This window comes from Phacochoerus africanus, chromosome 2 (assembly GCF_016906955.1).
Source record: "Phacochoerus africanus isolate WHEZ1 chromosome 2, ROS_Pafr_v1, whole genome shotgun sequence".
NCBI classification, from domain to species: domain Eukaryota; kingdom Metazoa; phylum Chordata; class Mammalia; order Artiodactyla; family Suidae; genus Phacochoerus; species Phacochoerus africanus.
In genome coordinates, this window is record NC_062545.1 from 249,122,814 (window position 1) to 249,134,708 (window position 11,895).

Sequence of the window (11,895 nt, forward strand, 5' to 3'; positions counted from 1 at the left end):
AATGGAAATTTTGGTTCTGTTACTTCATTTTTAGTTTCCTTCTCATCTCAGCCAACTTATTTTTATGTCCCTGCCTGGATTTCATTCACCTGTTTTTTTTTTTTTTAAATTGCATCTGACACCTGAGATTTTTTACTTTAATTTGCTTGATTGGTGTCCTTAATTTCTTGAGTCTAATTGAAAACTAAGATGGATGCTTTCTGCCTTTTTTAAATCTTCTATAGAAATAATTTTCAGAAAGCAGTTGTTTGAGTCAGTCAGTGTGCTTAGTTATATAGAAGAATGTGATTTTGATGATTTAAAGAAACAGGAATTTATTGAAAAGATATTGGGTAGTTTATGGAATTGCGCAGATGGGGGGTGTGCACTGGGAACTGGCCCTAGAGATGACATGGCCAGAATCTTGTCAAAATCAGACTACAGAATCACTCAGGGGGCCCTCACTGCCATGTTAACTGAGCACTGGTCCCACCCCTTCCATCTCGTCATTACTGCCTCCAGAAGCTTGTTGGTACTTAGTGTTTTTAATTTGGATTTCCCTGATTACTTGGGATTTGAGCATTTCCCCCTATATGTGTAATTGTTTATATTCCTTTGTGAAGTGTCTATTTAAGTCTTTTGTCTACAATTTAATTTTGTCATTTCCTTTTTCTTATTGCATTGTTATAGTTCTTGATGCATTTCAAGTACTAGTCCTTTGTCAGATTGTGAATATTTTCTCTCATCATGTGGCTTATCTTTTCATATTCTTAAAGCTGTTGGTGAGCAAATGTTTTAAATTTTGATGAGATCCAATGTACAAATTTCTTTTAATAGTTTGTATGGTTTTTGTATTTGAAGAAACTATTTCTTACCCCAGGGTTGCAGAGATTTTCATCTTTGTTTTTCATTTGTTTGCATCACATTTAAGTATATGGACAATTCTGATATATTTTTGTTTATGTGTAAGATAAGGCTCAATGTTCATCTCCCCACATAGGCATATCTAGTTGAAAATATTTTCTTTTTTCATTTAGTTACCTCAGCATCTTTGTTGAAAGCTAATTGACCATATGTATAAGAGTTTTTTTTTTTTTTTTTTTGTATTTTCAGGCCTGCACCCTTGGCATATGGAAGTTCCCAGGCTAGGGATCAAATTGGAGCTACAGCTGCTGGCCTGTGCCACAGCCACAGCAATACCAGATCCAAGCTGCATTTGCGACCTACACTACAGCTCATGGCAACTCTGGATCCTTTACCCACTGAGTGAGGCTAGGGATCAAACCTGCATCCTCATGGATACTAGTAAGATTTGTTTCTGCTGAGCCATGATGGGAACTCTAAGAGCCTTGTTTTTGATTCCCTATTCTGTACAAATTGATCTATATGTCTGTCCTTTGGTCTTGATGGCTGTCTTTAGAGTAAGTCTTGAAGTCAGGGTAAGTATGCCAACTTTGTTCTTTGTCATTTTCATCATATATATTTCAATTATTTTATAATCAACTTGTTATAGGCTTTAAGTCCCCTTCAAGGAGATTAAACCCAAAAGCCTTGGCCATGTCTAATTTTAATGCCCCTTTCCCCACCTTGAACAGCCTGGGCTGCTCATTCCTTACTATAGAGAAGAAATATCTGTCAGTCATTTCTCACCCTGCTTCTGTGTAACCTGTTCCCCATGCAAATAAGATCCATAGCATGAGACATAAAAATGATTGTAGAGTGAGTCGGGCCCTCTTTTAACTTTGTATGTGAGCTCTCTCTCTCTCTCTCTGAAAATGTACTTTCCCTTTAATAAACTTGTAAAATGCCAGACTTCCTGCATCTCCAAATCTTTGTTGTGTGGGGGCAAGAATTGAGAGAAATAATGCAGAAAGATCTGACATACTTATACTTTTCTATTAAAAAGTTCTGTTGGAATTTTTATCGGCATTATGTTGAAAACAGATAAATTTGGAGAGAGACATCTTAATTATAATTATATAATTCTTAATTATAATTATATAACTATATTCTAATCCATGAATATCATATATCTCATTTATTTATATGTTTAATTTATCTTAATAGTATTCTATACTTTTCAGTATAGGAATCTTAATAGATTTCATTAAATGTATTCCTAAGGATATTTTCATTTTTTTTGGTGCTATTAGAAATTAAGTTTAAAAATTGTGTTACTGTTATTTGCTGCTAGTATGTAAAAATTCAATTAATTTTGATTATAATCTGATTTTTAGAAATTTAAATTTATATTCTGAGATCTTGCTATGTTCACTCATTAGTTCTAGTAGTCTTCCTGAGGATTTTCTCCATAAATAACCACGTCATCTGCAAATAGAGATAGTTTTCCTTCTCTTTTTTCTCTGAGCTTTACAACTTTAAATTTTTCATAATTTATTGCAACTGCTAGCATCACTAGTGTTAGAGCAGATATCCTTGCCTTCTTCCTGATCTTAAGGGGAAAGCATTCATTATTTCATCAATAAGTATGATATTAGCTGTAAGTTTTTCCCTAGGTGTCCATTACCACGTGGAGGAGGTTTCCTTCAATTCATAGTTTTTCTTTGAGAATTTTTATCATGAATGGGTGTGGAATTTTATCAAGTGATTTTTTTTCTGCATTTGGTTTTTTCCTCTTTTGTTCTGTTAATATGGTAAATTGCATTGGTTTCTTTTTAAATGTTATAGTAACTTTGCATTACTGGCGTAAACCTCACTTGGTCATGATGTATTATTTTTTTGATATATTGCTGGGTTTGATTCACTTAAAATTTGTCAAGATTTTTTAAATCTATATTCCTGGAAGGTATGTACTTGTAGTTTTCTTTCATTGTGATATTTCATTATGTTTTAGCATCAGGATAATGTCACTAATCTCCTATTTTCTGGAGCAGTTTTTATGGAATTGTTATTTTTTTCTTCTTTAAGTTTGGCAGAATTCACCCCTAGAGACATCTGGGTCTAGAGTTTTTCTTTATAGGAAGAATTTTTAACAAGGAATTGCATTTCTTTAACAGCTATCATGTAATCTGTTTCTCCTTGATTATACTTTGCTAGCTTTCAAGAATATATTTATCTCATTTAAGTTTTTAATTTTTTTTTCTTTTTTGGCCACCCTGTGGCATATAGAGTTCCTGGGCCAAAGATCATATCTGAGCTGCACTTGTGACCTAAACTGCAGCTTTAGCAACGCTGGATCTTCAACCTACTGTGTCAGGCTGGGGATCGAACCTGTGCCCCAGTGGCTCCCAAGACGCTGCTGATTCAACAAGCTCTTGGCTCTATTATTCTACTTATTGTTTGCTTTCTATTTTATTGTTTTTTGCTCTTAATTTTATTTTCTTTCTTCTATCTGCTTTGGGTTTACTTTGCTCTCCTTTTTCTAGATTCTCAAGATCATTAATTGCTGGTCTTTGCTTTTCTTGTTTGATATAAGCACTAAAAACTGTATTTTTTCCTCTAAGCACTATTTTAACTGTATCTCACAAATATTTATATCTTATACTTTCATTATCCTTCAGTTTAAAATAGTTTCTAATTCTTCTGTGATTTCTTCTGACCCTTAGATTGTTGAGAAGACTGTCATCAAGTTTCCAAATGTTTGTGATTATCCTAGCTATGTCATTGTTACTGATTTCTAATTTAATCTTTTAGTACTAGAAGAACATACATTGTATGACTTTAATTCTTTGAAATCACTAAAACTTGCATTATAGTCTAACATATGGTTTATCTTAGTGAATTTACCATGTGCACTTGAGAATAATATGTATTTATGCCGTTTTGGATATAAAGTTCTATAAATACAAACTAGGTAGAAATGAATAATATGTCCAGTTATTCTATTCTATGTATTTACTGGTTTTTGTCTAGCTTTTCTCTTATTTGCTGAAAAGAGGGCTGTCAATTTTTTACTCATGTATTTTAAGGTTCTGTTATTAGACACATGCCCATTTATGGTGGCTATGCTTTCTGATGAATTGACCCTTTTATTATTATGAAATGGTCTTCAATATTTTTGGTAATATTTTTGAGATCTATTTTATCTGATATTATTACAACCATTTCATCCTTACTATGCTTGCACTTTATATGGTGTGTCTTTTTAGGTCCATTTATTTTTAAAATTTTATTTATATTTAAGTTGTGTCTTTAATAGATAGTATTTCATTGAGTCTTGAGTTTTTAGCTCATTTTGATGATTTGTGCTTTTTAAATGGAGTGCTTAACCAATTAATATTAAACATATTTATTGATGATGATTGGGTTTAGAAAATGGCCTACCATTTTATTCTTTGTCTTTATGTGTGTGCGTTTTAACCTCTCTCACCCCCACCCCCTTATCCTGACTTTTTAAAAATTTTTTTAATATTTTAATTTCCATTTTAGTATACTTATTGGTTTAAAGTTATCTTCCTGTTCATTTTAAATTTGCTCTATCCATTAACTTTTCACAGTCTATATAATATTAAATAATAAAAGAAGAAATATTGTAATGTGTAGGTCCATATACTCTCCATCTTACCATACTTTAAGTTATTATATGTATTATACCTACATATAAATACATACATAGTTATTATATGTATTATACCTGCCCACAAATCTCACAAGACAATATAATACTTTTTTTTGGCTGTGAACAGTTGTATGTATTCTACAGAAATTGAAATAAAAAGTATTTTATATTTATTATATTATACTCTTCAGTCATTCCTCAAAGTCTAAGATTCCTTTTGATATTTTTTATGCAATGCAGAGTACTTTTGGGAGTTCCCACCATGGCTCAGTGGTTAACGAATCCGACTAGGAACCATGAGGTTGTGGGTTTAATCCCTGGCCTTACTCAGTAGGTTGTGGCATAGGCCAGCGGCCACAGCTCCGATCAGACCCCTAGCCTGGGAACCTTCATATGCCACAGGTGCGGCCCTATAAAAAGACAAAAAGACAAAAAAGAGTACTTTTTAAGATTTTTTAATTTTAATTTTGATCTGATATACTTTTAGTACAAATCTGGTGGTGACAAATTTCCTAGTTTTTCATTATCTATAAACTGTCTTTGTTTCACTTTTATTCTTTAAGAATATTTTGCTGAATTTGAAATTCTGTGTGAATTTGAATTTTGTTTAACACTTAAAAGATGTCTATTGTCTCCTAGCCTCCATGGTTTCTGGTGAAAAACCTATGATAATTTATCTCTTATTCTCTATATACACTGTAATGTTTTTTTCTGATTGCTTTCTAACTTTTCTATTTGTCTGTGCAGGTCAATATTTTGATTATAATATATTGAGGTATGAGTTTCTTCATATTAATCTTGTTTGACTTTTTTAAGCTTATTGAATACATGAATTTACTCTTTTCAAAAATTTAATATTATTTCTGGTACTTTCCTCCTTCAAAAAATTTTTTTGTGCCCTCATTCTCTCTCTGAGTGAGGCATTTTGAAGTTATTTCACAAGTCCCTGAGGTTCTGTTAATTTTTTCAATTTTTTCCTCTCTCTTTCAAATTGGGTGATTTTCTATTGATCCAATTTCAAATTCAAATTCTTCCTTTCATCTTTGTTTTGCCATTAGGCCCATCAATTGAATTTTAAATTTCAGATGTTCTATTTTTTAGTTCTAAAATTTACGTTAGAAATTTTTGTTTGCTTCTCCTTTCTTTATAGGGATGCACCTGTGACATATGGAATTTCCAGGGCTAGGGGTTGAATTGGAGCTGCAGGTGAGAGCCCTATGCCACAGCCGTGGCAATGTGGGATCCAAGCTGCATTTGCACCTATGTCTAAGCTTGTGGCAAGGCTGGATCCTTAACCCACTGAGTGAGGCCTGGAATTGAAGACATATTATCACAGGCACTATGTCAGGTTCTTAACCCCTGAGCCACAATGGGAACTGCTGTTTCATTTTTATTCTTCTATTTCTTTGCTGAAGTCTCTGTTATTCATTAAGCATGTATTTTCCTTAACCTTACTGAATATACCTATAATAGCTACTTTAAAACACTTTTTCCATAAACCAAAACAGGGACAATATTAAGGTTGGCATCTATTATTTATGTTTTTTCCTGTAGACCAAATCATATGATGAATATATACATATATTTTTTTTGTCTTTTCTAGGGCCACGCCTGCGGCATATGGATGTTCCCAGGCATGGGGTCTAATCAGAGCTGTAGCCATCGACCTACACCAGAGGCCCAGCAACACTGGATCTGAGCCGCGTCTGCGACCTATACCACAGCTCATGGCAATGCTGGCCCTTAACCTACTGAGTGAGGCCAGGAATCGAACCCACAACCTCATGGTTCCTAGTCGGATTCGTTCACAACTGAACCACAACGGGAACTCCCCTGGTCCTGAACACTGTATTATATTGTAGAAACTCTGGATTTTGTTATATTGCTCTAAAGAATGCTGATATTTTATTTTAGCAGGCAACAAACTTGGGTTTGACTTAAGCAGAAAACTGTAAAGCTTATGGTGGGTGGAATTTCAGACCTGAGATCAGTTCTTTAAGCCTTAACTGCTACCTGATTTCCATTTCACCCACTAATACATGGTTCAGGGGTCAGGCAGAGACAGGCTGAATTTAAGTTCAAAATTTAGTGTTCTTTCCTGGCTTTCTTCTCCCCTCACTCTCTGGTTGTCCGGTTTTCCTGGACTTTTTTACCTGGTTCTTCCAGCCAGAATAGTAGCTTTTTTTTTTTTTTTTTTCAATTTCAGACGTGCCACCTTGGCCACAATTCTAGCTGCCTTCAGGGCATACCTGATAAAAAACTGGAATTCACTCTGGGTTGTTTTCTTGCTACAATTTTTGACTGCCTTCCAAAATATGCCTGCCATTTTTGGGTTCCTGGAGCTCTCAAGGGTTTATTTTTTTCCTTCTAGCATTTATAGATATTATTCATGGCATGATAAGTTGCTCAACCTCACTCTTTCTTATTAAAAGTTGTCAGACACTCTATCCTTCTTTGTTTCCTATCCTTGGAGGTCTATGGTTTGCTTAGTGCTTCCTTCATTAATCTCCACTTTACTTGAGCTAGCTTCACTGGATTTATCTTTCTTTTAAAACTATAACAGAAGCCATAGTTAGGGAGCACAGGACTGCTATACACTTGGCAGAATGGGGCAATGCTAAGGGCATGGGTTTGGGAAAGAGACCCACCACTGTATTTCAGCTATAGGACTTAAGCAAGTATTTGCACTAGTTATCTATAGTTGCATAACTAATTACCTGAACACCTAGTAACTTAAAACCAGAAACATTATCACACATGGATTCTGAGGATCAGGAATTTGGGAACTACTTAGATGGATGGTTCTGGCTCAGAGTCCCTCATGGGGTTTCTATCAAGCTGTCAGACAAGGCTGCAGTGCTAAAGACTTGACTGTGGCTGGAAAATCTACTTCTAAGCTCACTGGAAGCATTTGGCAGGAGGCTTCCATTCTTTGCCACATGGGCCTCTCTAAGGTGCTGCTGACAAGATGATTCCCCCCAAAGCAAGTGGAGAGAGAGAGAGGGAGAATGAGGGAGGGAGGGGAAGAGAGGAAAGGGGGAGAGAAAGAAAGAAAAAGAAAGAAAGGAAGAAAGTAAGAAAGAAATAGGAAGAAAGTGGTTAGCACTTAATCCACATAAATAAGCCTCCCTTCTTAGGGTGCCTTTAGCAACTGGCTTTAAATTGCCTGGAATCTAAACTGCTAGTTGGTTGATTTGCTTACTGTGGCTTTCATAGCTTTTGGTCACATTGAAGTTGTAGAGATGCCTCAGTGACATTACCAAAACCTTTAAGCTGGGACAGTATTGAAGTTCTGAGATGAATTTGGAGATACACAAGAATCCCAAGTCTCAAGCTTTGACTCACTGATATCCTGAGAGTCCATTTTGAACTTTCTGAAGACCAAAGAGAGTTCAGGAGCATGGGCATTTAAGAGAATAACCAGGGTGATTCTGGTCCTTCTGTCATCTAACAGAATCTCCTCCCCTCCTCCAAACCCCTCTCCTGAGTAATTCCCACTAGTACTGTAGTAGGAAGGCCTGTGTCCTAGCTTTTCCCACACTGTAACCAACACTTGCCCATTCATTCTGTTCTTACTCCTTGGGGAGAAGAATTGGACCTTAATGGTCAGCTCCTGCAAGGTTCCCTTGGCTGTCCCCAGCTGCAGGACATTTCTTTTGTGCCACCTCTGGAGTTTCCCATTCTCAACCTCTTTACTCTTTCTGGATCTATATTATTTGCACCATAGAATCAGGACATTTTGGTTTTAGCTTGTGAACCTTTGAGTGCATTTAAATTCTGTGGGGCTTTTTATTTATTTATTTATTTATTTATTTATTTATTTATTTATTTATTTAATTTTATTTTTTTTCCCACTGTACAGCATGAGGACCAAGTTACACACACATGTATCCATACTTTTTCCTCCCATTGTGTTGTGATGTAAGTATCTAGTTTTCAATGCTACTCCATCAACAGATGATTGGATTAGGAAGATGTGGTATATATACACAATGGAATACTACTCAGCCATAAAAAGAATGATATAATGCCATTTGCAGCAACATGGATGGAACTAGAGACTCTCATACTAAGTGAGATAAGTCAGAAAGAGAAAGACAAATACCATATGATATCACTTATAACTGGAATCTAATATACAGCACAAATGAATGTTTCCACAGAAAAGAAAATCATAGACTGTGGGGCTTTTTAGACTGGGAGATTGCTGAACATGTGGAAACATGCTTCCTTTTAATTTCCTACCCCTGTAACATCAACAACAAATCCTCTCTTGGAGGGAACCTGGAGAACCTGACATCTGAACCAAGTCTCCCTCTTGGTTTTGTCCAGGATATCTGTCTATATTTCCACCCTCAAGGATTTGACAATGAAGATACATTTACCTGTCACTCCCATACATATCCTTCAATATTAAAAAGTACGACTCAAGCAGTAAGAATACTCAACCATGTGTCTAATTGATGCTAAAGACCAAAAAGAGGACATGGAAGGAAAAGCAAGAACCAATGTGATGCTAAGCTTCCTCAGTTTCCCCAGTGCTTTTGAATTGGTTGGTCTGAAGAGACATAGATTGCAGGAGGCACAATCTTACCTGGGCACATTTTTGAACTAGTAGATGTACCATCACTGCCCTTTCTGAATTCTTCATGTCAGAGAGTATTTTTAAGCTACTAGGTTACCTGTTTTAAAAAATTACATCCTGGAGTTCCCGTCGTGGCGCAGTGGTTAACGAATCCGACTAGGAACCATGAGGTTGCGGGTTCGGTCCCTGCCCTTGCTCAGTGGGTTAATGATCCGGCGTTGCCGTGAGCTGTGGTGTAGGTTGCAGACGCGGCTCAGATCCCGCGTTGCTGTGGCTCTGGCGTAGGCTGGTGGCTACAGCTCCGATTCAACCCCTAGCCTGGGAACCTCCATATGCCGCGGGAGTGGCCCAAGAAATAGCAACAACAACAACAAAAACAAAAAATTACATCCTAGTGCCTCTGGGAAAAAGAAGAGTGCCTATGGCTAAAAGCTCTCTGAAGTCTTTAATTGAGTAGGTTCAAGTTGCTTCTTTGGGTCCTAAAGCTGTAATCACTTGTGCACAGTCTGGAGCAGTTTTATCTGGGTTTGCATCCTGGCTCTGGTTCGCATTAGCTGTAGCCTTGAGCAAATCCCATGCTCCTTGCTTTGTGCCATATTTTTCTTATCTGCATAGTGGGGATAATTGCGGTACCACCCTGTAGAGTTGCTGTGAATATGAAATGACTTAATAAATATCAACAGCTTAGAACAATTTCTGGTATCTTGTAAGCATAAATATCAATTGTTGCTGTTGGTCCTCCCTTTCTTCTCCTTTTATTTGTTGTTTTCTTTCTTCTTCCTCTATGTCTTTTGGATCCTGGCCCTCCTATGATTCCTGAGATGACCAAAAGATATGTCAACATAGGGAGGAGCAGATAGCAGGGCTGGAAGAATTACACTTCAGACCCACATAACTTGTATTTCTGGGAAAATAACTTATCTATTGAATCCTTAATATATATTAAACATTTAACATGCATTGCTCTAATTCTTACAGCAATACTGGGGGTAGATATCATTATTAATATTTTATGGGTGAGAAGACAGAGTGGTACATTGCCCAGAGTCCTACAGTTAGTAAGGGCAGCATTGAAAATCAAATTTGACCCTATCTTACTTTAAAACCCATGCAGTTCTCTCTAGGTTACCAGGACTTTTGTGATTTCTTAGCTTCTTCCACTAAAACCCTAGTCCTGGGAAACAGGTGCATGGGAGTGGCTGTATGTATTTATGTATTTGAATGACGCCAGAGTTGTCCTTGTAGAAAAAGTGCAGAGAAATGCTTCAGGTGGTATGGCTAACTGAATGTGCATCTTCCAGGTCAACAGGCTGTAGGTGGCACCAGCGGCATGACCAAATGAGTCTGTGCCATTTCACTTTTACAAACTTAAGTTTGGCCTTGGTATATTTCAGACTAACTACACTAAGTGCCTTTGGATAGATGTCTATGGCTGTATAAGGCAGTACGATGGATGGGAGATTCTTTATTCTGACTGAGGTTGATACAGTTTTGCCCCAAAATGTGGAATATTCCCATCTCCCCTGATTCCTTCCCAGGTAACAAAATCATGGGCCTTATATGGGCTCACCTGTGTGCCTTTCTACCAAAAGACATAAAGCCTGGCCATGTGTTTTTGTGCTAATAAGCAGAGAACTTGTCAGCTTTTCTTTTTCTTCTTGTTTTTCCTGGGGTTGTCACTTGGCATTCTGGATAACGTGCATATTGATTGGTGCACATTGATTGGGAGTTGCAGCCATCCTAACAAAATGTACAAATGAGATATAGAGTTTCTCTTTTGTCATACAGATTTGGGGGAAGATGCTGAATTACAGAGCAGATGCCTCGGTACAAGATAAAGTGAGTTAGGCTGCCAGCAGAAGTTCAAAGGGGGAGATGTTTGGTAATTTGTCAAGTTTTAAGTCATCGTCTCTGTCTCACCAATAAACAACAGTGTTATTCATTTGGATTAGCGACAAAGTCTTTTCACAGGTAGGGCTCTGAGTCTGAGTGTGGGGATTCCTTGCTGATCCTAAGTTAAGGCTCCTGAATGGGTTTCCTTTTCATCTCTCCTTTCCCACCCAGCAGAGGGTGAAGTTCTCGGCAGTTATATACCAACTCTGCAATTCCTCACTTTGCCTCCTTCCTCACTAATTCATCCTGAAGTCGACACACTGATTTCTCTTTGCTTCAAACTAGTTTTACCTAATTATTAACCCAGCAGGAAGAATTAACTTTTAACTCCGGTGTTGTTTTTGTGTCTCTTGAGACATCTCAGCATGACTGAGCACCATGAAATCTGAGTAGAGATTTCTGGACCTGGAGTGTGGTTGTAGAGGAGAAAACTTGAGGGGTAGCTTGCAACAGAAGGAAATCGTTTTGATGGGAGTAAATGTCTGCAAGTGAGCATTCATTAATGAGGTTGACAGCTTATTTATAACAAATAATAAGTTATTATTCTTTACTTGCTATGAATCACCCAAGCACTGGATCGTGTACAACATGCCAAGGTTTTTGCTGAGTGTTTCCTCTTTAGGGCATAGGGACAAGACAATTTAAACATCTGAAGAGTCATCCAATTAGTGGAGAGTCTTCCTGATCTTCTATGTCGCTAAGTCAATAAATAAACGATTAATGTGTATATATGTGAAATAATAAATCTACCGTCAGCATAGTCAAGGAAGGGTGGATAGAGTCTATTGAGAGAGAGGGATGGTGTGTAAAAGAGAATAATAAACAGTTAGATGTTATTTGCTATAAATTTTTTGAGCTCTTATTGAGCTCTTCATGTCAGATGAATCTATGTGCTACCTGTTTTTGTAAATAAGGTTTT